At 45.6% G+C, this 9,673-nt stretch overlaps 1 pseudogene; it reads left to right on the forward strand.

The window, feature by feature from the left end:
• Positions 1–7,586: 7,586 nt before the first annotated feature.
• LOC144820358 (DNA-directed RNA polymerases I, II, and III subunit RPABC2 pseudogene) lies at positions 7,587–7,943 on the forward strand (annotated as a pseudogene).
• The last annotated feature ends 1,730 nt before the right edge of the window (positions 7,944–9,673 follow it).

The raw sequence follows: 9,673 nt of genomic DNA on the forward strand, positions 1-9,673 counted from the left end.
TTTCACTGCCCCTCCTTGCAACAGGATGGATGCACCATATTTAATGTACATCGCTCCATGTTGCTAGGAGTTAGAGATACGTCAGTATTTCTGACGTCTCTGTGGGCGCATTAGTTGTGCATTGCTGGGGTGTGTCTGAAAACAGACGCAACTCCAGCGATGTGTCATTTCAGGGCCTGTGTCAATCTTACGCCTGCTGTGAGGTAGGCGTCAGATGTTGGCGCAGTAGTGTCCTAGAAGTGGCGCACTGAAATCTTATAGATTTCAATGAGCCACCTCTACAAAGCTTTTTGATGGGTAACGCCCACCCTGCATACATTATTACTGGCATGCAACATGCTGTATTTTTTACACCACTGGTGCATCACGAAAAGTGACTCAACAACAGCGCAAAAGTGCCAAGAGTCCTCATAAATAAGCCCATGGTTGTTACAGCCCAAGCCTCATGCGATTTTTCTGTCTGGAATTACCTGCCGGACAAATCGTGATTGGTTCTCCCACAGCCACGAAAACCATGTGGCATAAAAACAAAATGTTATAATAATATGGAACAAAATGAATGCATAAAAGCATGGAATGATTGTGCTCCGCCTTACTTGTAATCAGGGCCTTAATCTGCAGTGAGCAGACTGCAATGGGGAACACCATAAGCCCCAAAGAACGTTGCTGCTTCTTTTGTGTTTGCTGTGTTACTCCACGATTTACAAGGCCTGGGCATTAGGCAGCTCCTGGCTCCTCAAAAACATAGTTATGTTCTACTTAAGGGACCGCTTAGAAAACGGCCCTTAAGTGTTCTTATGGATGTATGACGGTACCACGCGTTCTTTTACAACGCGTACCGTTACAACGCTACTTTTACCACGCAAGTCGTTACCACGACTTGCGTGGAGGGGCGCTGGATAGTAAATTTTTTAATTTACTATTCCAACTCCAGTCCCCGTGGACTCTAGGGAAGGAGTTGGATAGTAAATTAAACAATTTACTATCCTGGAGCGCCCCCCAGCGCAAGTCGTGGTAACGACTTGCGTGGTAAAAGTAGCATGGTAACGGTACCGCATTGTAAAAAATGCGTGGTAACCGTTGCATACCGTTCTTATACCCAAACTCGCAAACCAGCTCAGGGCCCTTTTTTGGTATTCTTATAGTAACGTTTGGAATATGTGAAAAGAAGCAGGGCAGTTTGGGTGAGCGAATACAGTACATATTATTCTGTTTTTAATTGCTTTCTAATTTTGTCAGCATTGCCCCTTCAAAGATGCACTCTTGCAAGAACAACATTTATCCTCGAATAAGTGCTTAATAATTAAGGTTCCTTCTTTGCCTCAAATACGAGTGCATCCATGTCCCTTGCGATTTTATCTGACCTTTTCCTCTATTTCTTAGTCTCAATACCTCAACTTTGCAGTCAGGAAGTTTCACAATCTCAGAAAAACACATGACTTGGCATGAGCTTGGATGACTGCCTTAACTGTTGCTTTTTCTAAATAAAGACCTCTTCTTGTGCCATTTACTTTCTTTCTTACTGTGTCTACGGGCATCCAAAGCTTATTGTCAAGCTCTTTTTATAATTATGAATTTCTGCCCTATTTTCCATCCACTATATCCATTTTCGCTTTACAGTTGATTTTATTATTCTGCTGCAATTGGCGTTGAATTTAACCTTACACTATTTTTCCAGAATCTACTCTCTTTCACGGAATAGTATCGTTGCTGTATTTTTTTCACTGGATCATTGAAGACGTCCAGTTTTGGCTGGAAAATTAACAACGTTTGTTGACATCTCTAACGTAATTAAAAAGCCCACAGAACACAACACAACAAGATAACATAACACAAAACAAGACAACAACAAAAAAACATTAAAGGGCACAATGCAAAACGAGTTACAACAAAACACAGTGCAACCCCTCAACAACCCCAAAATAACAGGAAGCTATAATAAAACATAAATAATAATAAAAATAAATAACACAATGCACTACTACCACAGCAAAATGCAATGCTGAAAAACCCTTAGGCACAAATATTCTTATCACACATTACCGCCTCCATGAATCTAAATAACCATGCAAGACTCTCAATAACTTTAGCAAGAGGTGGGCGAGCATATACATTAAACAAGAAGGATTTAACAGAGAGCCATGTTGTACGCCATACAGGGAAAATTGTAGATGTGCACGGGCAATGAATAATACAGGTGAATCAGTTGCTAAGAGAAAAGCAAGCAGTTTAGTTGAGGTCCTCTCATGGTGGGTGAAGAACATTGTTGGGGGGAGGTTCCAGGTCCCCTGGAGCAGAGGCAAGTGGTAGTCCTTTGGAGATGCTTCCAGCGGTGACCGGCACAGGTAAGAGTAGTGAGCTGGTGGGGCAGGGTCGGGCGGGGTGGGGCCACGGCAGCCGCGGTGAGTCCATTGGGGCGTATGGGCGTAGCCCTACTAGCCCATGGACCCGCGGCTGCAAGGAAAATAATTGTCACATTCTTGTAAAAATAAATCATCATTTTCATCCGAGCGCCGCTGGGAATCCGGGCAGCACCCGACTTAAACGGGAGTGCTGCGCGCAGGGGGGCTGGTCTGGACTGCTGCTGCGCAGCTTGTGACAGTCCATGTGACGTACATTTGTTGTGTCAGGCAGACACTAGGTACCTTAGCGCGCAAGTGCTGCTTGGGGCTGAAACTAGCCCGAGCATGCGCATTAAAGTTCCCCCATTAGCGAGTGACCAGGGGGTGCTGGTTAAACCGGCGACAGCCCCCGGCGTTAACAAGGGAGACAGGGCGAGCAACAGTGTGCCCCCCTAGCCAATCCGCCAGGATTGGCCAGTCACCGTGCAGCAGGGCAGGGCAATCCATTATTGGATGCCCCGCGTGTGTTGCTCAGCCGCACTGCATAATGGCCAATCACTGTGTCTGACTTCATGTAGTCATGCAGTGTTTGGCCATTTCGCGGCGTGCGGCGCTGCTGACGTTGGATCCGGTTCTGGGGCCCTGGGACTCGCCTCGTGGTGTGTGGAGTGTGCGCATCAGACAGCCAGCCTCAGCCTGTGCTTTCTCTCTCGACTCTCCAGTCTCCTCTCCTCTCGACCCGTGTGACCGTCGTCATCAACACCAGACTACTTACTTCAGACCGCATCTGCCAACTTTAAGGTATCACACGACACGGACTGTGCGTGCTGGGTACATCCAGAGCTCTTTTGAAACATAGCCAGACACTTTCTGCAAGGCACACTCTGTAGACTCCCCAGGGATAATTTCTGATAGGGAGGGGTGTTTCTCCACTTGCCACATGACGAGTTAGGTTTTGTGTCTGTAACTCTGCAGCCAGGGTAACTAATTAATCACTCGTGTTTGTCCGGGACTGAGCAGACTTTGAGGCCCTGATTACAAATTGCGCAGGAAAGGGAGGGGGCTTTAAGAATAAATAAAATGGATGAAGAGAGAGTCAAGAAGCAATGGGATGCTTGCGAGGGTGGGAGGTTTTCAGGGGAGAAGCAACACACAAAGGAGCTCGGGGTTGGGGAGTTGGTCATGGCATTTTCGAGAACAGTGGATGAGTGAGTGATGATGAGTACGGGGTTTGTCTCAGCAAAACACCTGATAAGGAAGAGAGGATTGACAGATGGTTAACGAATTGGTGTAATAAATGTCACCAATTTTAGTTGTTTTATTACCAAGTTGCGCAATATGGATAATCAGGTATTTGTGTGATCATGCTATTCCCTCCATGCACTTGCTGTCCTCCTGATGTCATGCAACATTCTACAGCTTGAGTGGCTCTTCATGCTTCTGAGAGGTGAGCAATGAAAGCACTTAAGGCTTTCACCAATAATGGGGGAGTCACAATCGCCCCGTCTGTCTCTGATCGCTCTCTCTCCTTTGCTTCTCACTCTGATTGTGTCTCGGCATGACGGCATCGCCGTCCTGTTCTGAGCTCCTCCACTTCACTCTCCCTCTACACCACTCCTCCACGTGCCTCTGGTCCAGTGCTCCCTGACTACTGACTCAGTAGTCAGGGAGCCCTGGACCAGAGGCACGTACTGACACTCAAACGGGTTGCCTGGAAACCTACCCGCAGGCTGGCATCAGACATGGGAGTTTACACGGGTTCAAGTGCCTAGTGGTGGCAGTTGCCAGACAGGGGCTATATTCGCACTGGAGGCGAGGAAGAGACAACCGAGCGGCATCCATCTTCACTTCATCATACCCAAACACAGAGAAGCCTGCACGAGTGAAATACCTGGCTGAGCACCCTCCAGTAAGCCAATCCCACCTGCATCAGATACACACTCTGCACCATGTAGCCCCTTCCCCTCGCCGCCCATTACCTTCCAAGCCCCATTCAGCACCCCTTCAAAGACTCCAATCCAAAATCCACTCAGCTTTCTGCAAACACCCTAAAGGGACAACCAGCCTTCCCATTACACACCTCTCTTCTGTGCAGCAACCACTCCTGGGCCTTCCATCCCCGTCCAACACCCCCAAACACTCCACAGCCAGCACTCCAGGGACCCCATCAAAAAGCCGCTCACATCCGTTAAATCACCAGTCATAGGCATACCAACACCCAGTGGTCGCCCCGGCACCTAGCTGCATCACCTACCTCCTCGGCTCCCTACTGCCACGCTTCTCGGCTCTTCCCAGCAGGTATGGGCTATTAAAAGGCGCGCTGGCGAGGGGGATTGTTCTCCAGCCTAGAAGAGTAGCTAAACAGTGTGTCTTTGTGCTAGTCCGAGCCCGGGAGTAAACTACCGAACGGCAGCACACATCCCAACAAGGTAGTCAAATCAGACAGTAGTACTAGTCTCTATTTAGTGAGTATCTTAGTTAGTTCTTCTTACTTACTGTTGTTACATAAATTGCACTGCCCTCTGTGCCCCCGGTGTCTGCATTGCCACCTCTGCCCACCTGTCCTGATGCCCCCTCGGTGCCAGGGTCACTGATCGTAGGCTTGCATCAGCGCAACAGTGTCCTCTGTGATGAATATTAAAATATAAAAACTGCAGTATTATATGTTAATGTGTAAATACAGAACATATTTCCTTTCGGACAAGAGACGGCCTCTCAGTTTGCTGGACAAATGCCCCGCCACTCAAATCGGCCCTGACTTAATACTGATGTCTCTGCAACCAAAGGGGCACTTTGCAAGCAGTAATTACGTGTATTATAATGGCGTGATTAATTTGATTTTAGCACAGGGTCCATAGCTCTTGATTCTATTCTTCTTCCGTCACAGGAAGAGCTGGATGTCACAACCACATTCCAATGAGCCTTCATTCGCCATATTTGATTCCCAAACTGCCTCTGCTCTGCATGATGTATTTGTTTGTGCATAGTATTTTATGATGTATAGAACTGCGTCACATGCTGAATGTTAGGCGCGGTATGTGTATTTTAAGCGAGGCACAAATACAGTAAGTGACACATATAGGTTTATGGCCACTTGTCAGTACGTGGCATGTCGGTCGTATTATGTGAATGCACCGCACTTTCTTATCCGTCTGCGCTAATTATGTTAATTTATAGGGCCAATGATGATTTGCGTCAGAAGTGAACTCAGCACACAAACAAAAAACATTATTACTACAAGTGCAGCGAGATTGGTAATAGAAGGCACAGTGGCGCACAACTCAGTCTGACACCAACACCATGCAGACTCCCAGACAGCTACTATCACGTGTTCCCAAAAGGGTAAAAAAGCATAAGAGGAAAATCGGGCAATAGGGTGTTGTGTCCGTTTGCATTCTTCTGCTCCAGCCAGTATTAAAGAACAATTAGTTAGGCGAGTTCTAGAGCCTGTTTACGAGGGGCCAATAAAGGGTAGGGCATAGCCTCCCCTGTCGGATACTAATGAATGGGTGAAAACGCTCAGCACTCTCTCACCCGTCTTAACTCTCTAAGAAGGGTGGAGCAGTGGCTGGGAATGCTGGTGCCTTTAACAACCAATAAACCTTTTTTTGAAGGGCGATCGGGGTATTTCAAGCTGGTGAACCTACTGGGGTCTATAGGAGGCAATGCCCATGCCTGTATGGATGAGTCAAACGAGGGAGGTGAGAGGGGTAGGTCTCACTCCCAGTGGTAAGATCTCAGGAAGCTTCAATGGGTGAGAGACGTCCAGCGTCTTCACAGGGGCAGGGCGGGAGCGATCCATGCACAGGGTAGCTACTAAATATTTACTTCTGGCTGACGATGGTGTGGTGAATGTTTTCATCAAGCATAGTGGTTTTTGTGTGAAACATCTACCCCACTGCAGGAGACTCAATATGTAGTTTACAAAGACACGTCGATCATATGTTTTTTAAAAGTGGTGTAAATATTTATGGGGTTCGGGCTCGCTCGCTGCACTCGCTCGCTACGGTGCAGTATGCAAATCACTTTGCGCCTCACCACTTTCAAATGTCACCAGCCGCCCCTGGGCCACGGTTGGGTAAGTCGACATACAACGGGAAAAGACAAATTAAATAAAAAACAAATAAAACCCCTTACCTTGCGCCGCTGCATCCCGACTTGGCAATGTGGCAAGCACAAGGTATGTGGTTTTATTTGTTTGTTTAAACTAACTTAACGCGGACCAATCGAGAATGCTTATGGTGTGCTTACATTGGGGCTAAGCAAGGCTCAGGGGGGCTGAGCTCTTGCCACAGAGATACCACCCGGAGCATGGGCACAGTCCCTGCCTGATTTATGATCATGGGTGCAGCGGCCAGTGGTGCGAGCAAGACAAAGGCATGCCAAGCAAGCAAGTCTGTGCGGATCCACACTCGAACAGGCCCATGGGCCAACCATTATGCTGGATTTAGTTGTTACTCCCCTGACAAGTTTAGGCTTTACAATCCTTTGTCCCTCTCTTGCAAACACATATACAACGACGACTGAAAGAATCAGGAATTCTTATTGACTTGCCTGCTCAGCCAAACCTGTAGTGAGTAGGTCCTTGAACACCTCTGCTGGTACTAAGAATAATATTGTCTATCTAAGCATGGCGAAATATAAAGTGGAATTGTTTGGTCTCCTAATTAGTTATAATGTTGATGTATTGCTATTATCAGAAACATGGTTAACAACAACTTCAATTTTGGATATTTTTTTGACGATATCATAGGTTTTTCAAATTGATTTATAGAATAGATGAGACTATAGAATGGGAGAAGTGGTAGCCATGACTGTGTGAGAAAAGTATGATTTCCTCTGTTCAACTAGTAAAGTCCATCAGAGGTACTCCATTACGTTTGGTGGAATTATAGTATAACTCTTATAATTGGTCAGTTTTGCTCACCTACACCTTAGCTATATGTCCCTCTTTACGCTTTAGTTCTATGAATTAATAGGGCCCTTAATCATTAACTGCTCACATTTACTGATACTTGGTGATTTTAATTAGAACTGGAAGGTAAAGCACACTTGAAAGCCAAGGACAGGGAATTCTTTGAAGTAATGTACTCACTTAATTTAACTCAAGCAAATTACGTACCTACACATCAGAAAGGACATGCTTGTTGGTAATGGAATAAAGTCAATATTTCTGACATGACTTGTTGTGAGTGTCGAAGTGTGATTCAGAGAGCATGTGCCAGGGATCAGACAGATGGAGAGATGTCTGATAACGAAGATAACTTTTATGACGATAATTTTGATGATGCCGAGGAGGCCGAAGTTCTCGATGACTTCGAAGATGCAGAGGAAGAAGAGTAGAGGTCCTACCCTCTGGAGAAGAACAGGTTACGTCAAAGGGAATCACAACCAAATAGATGATCAAGTACGAGCATGCTTAGGTTCCGGGAACACACGCCCTTCAGTTGGCAATGTGCTCTACTGTGATTGTGGAGATATGGACCCACTGATCTCCATGAGGGAGCTGAAAGCACAGAAGATCTCAACTATCATCCGAAAGATCTGCCTGACGGGAGCTACAAGGACCGGAGAGTAGACGCGCTCATCATCACATACTGAAGCACTAATCACTTAAGCAACCCTTTTCTCCTGCATTCAGGAGCTTTACTCCAGCCTGTGGCCATTTTCCTCAAACCATGTCCTTTACTTCTGAAGTCTTAATCCACCTTGGGGATTTTTTCATCAAAACCTTTTCTCACCTTCGGAAACCTTCCTTCGGCCAGCATCCAGTTGACTTAAAAGTGTTGCTTTTCCTCACCTCCAGAAAACTTCTCTCGGTTGCCTGGCTGACGTCTTTATCATATCTACTCATCTTAAGACACTTCGATTCTGTCCTGATGACGCCTTATGCCCCCAATGTACAGCTTTGACACAGATTCTTCATGATTAAAGTCTATTATGGAAAACAATATTTCTGGTATGACTAACTTTCCCAATGAAATTGGATTTAAACAACAGAGGGCCAGATGTACGACCATTCAATTTAGCAAGTCGCAAATTGCGCCAAATTGTGACTCGCAATTTCCGACTCGCAAATGTGAATGTCCCCTGGGGACCCCTTACTTTTTGCTAGTAGTTTACCACCTACTTGAATTAGGTGGTAAACTGCAAGTGTTTCACGACCGCAAATGCGATTGCAAAATAATAGCTAGTCGTAAAAGCTATTTTGCGAGTCAGTGACTCGCAAAATAGTATTTGTACATAACGCCACCCTGTTATTGCAGTCGCAAACGGGTTGAGTTCCCTTTTGTGACTGCAAAAAAAAGGTCATAGATCTGGCTCAGAATTCAGTTGAGCCTCAATGTCAGCTTTTGTTCAAATTGGCTATTGATGGGAGTTTAAAATATGCCCCTGGGATCTCCAAATGTGTTGGTACCCACCTTAAACATACTCCAAATCATTTCCAACCAAAAGCCATCAGTTAGATGGTGATTGGAGGACAACAGAATTATTATAATTATTTGCCAAAGAAGCTTTCAAAGGCTTCACAAGCTTTTAGAAGCTGTTAAAAAAGGCCCGTTGTGTACAAAATTAGATTTTTTTGGGCCAGACAAAAATATTATTTAAATACAATTACTGACTGTAAAAATAAGCAGAAATAACCTCATGGGGCTGTGTGTCATGTTTGTGTATGCCGTATTTCACTTTATGTTTGAGTATCAATAGTTTTTTGTCATAAAATAAATCATTTGACTGGGCAATCATTTATCACCGCTGTTGAATATACTATGAGTTGTGAGCCTGTGTTCAACTCCCTGTATCTACTACATCCACCCTGAGAAGCCTTACAATGCTCGACCCACACTATCACTGAGTGTCACGTGCTGAAGGGGTACTTGGCTCTATTTTTCAGGACCCATAGCAAGTCAGGTCCAGCAACATTGGGAGTAAAAGGTCTCAACTCAAAACAACAAAAAAGCAATAGCAGAGAACTGAACTTTGTAGGAGGCCTGAGTGGATAGAGGCCTAATGCCTAGACACATGCAGTGAGGAGCTAGGGGCTGTAGGGTTTGCAAGAAATAATTTCTCCAGCTGGTATTTTCACCTTTTGCGGACCAAGGCACTGTGCTGAGGCTTGCCCAGTAATTTCACATCCAAGGTGGCAAAGAAAACTAGACTCTTCCTGCTCAGAGGTTTTTGCCATGCTGAATACTGCCTCAGTTAGACCTTGCAGAGAAGGAATCTGGGTTTGTAGAACTCTGCCAAGCTCCGACTTTTCGCCTTTGAAAGACATGCTTAATTTCAAACAAAGAACCTTGAACTTGGGTGAGGTGAGGTGGCAAATCTAC

This window comes from Lissotriton helveticus, chromosome 2_1 (assembly GCF_964261635.1).
Source record: "Lissotriton helveticus chromosome 2_1, aLisHel1.1, whole genome shotgun sequence".
NCBI classification, from domain to species: Eukaryota; Metazoa; Chordata; class Amphibia; order Caudata; family Salamandridae; genus Lissotriton; species Lissotriton helveticus.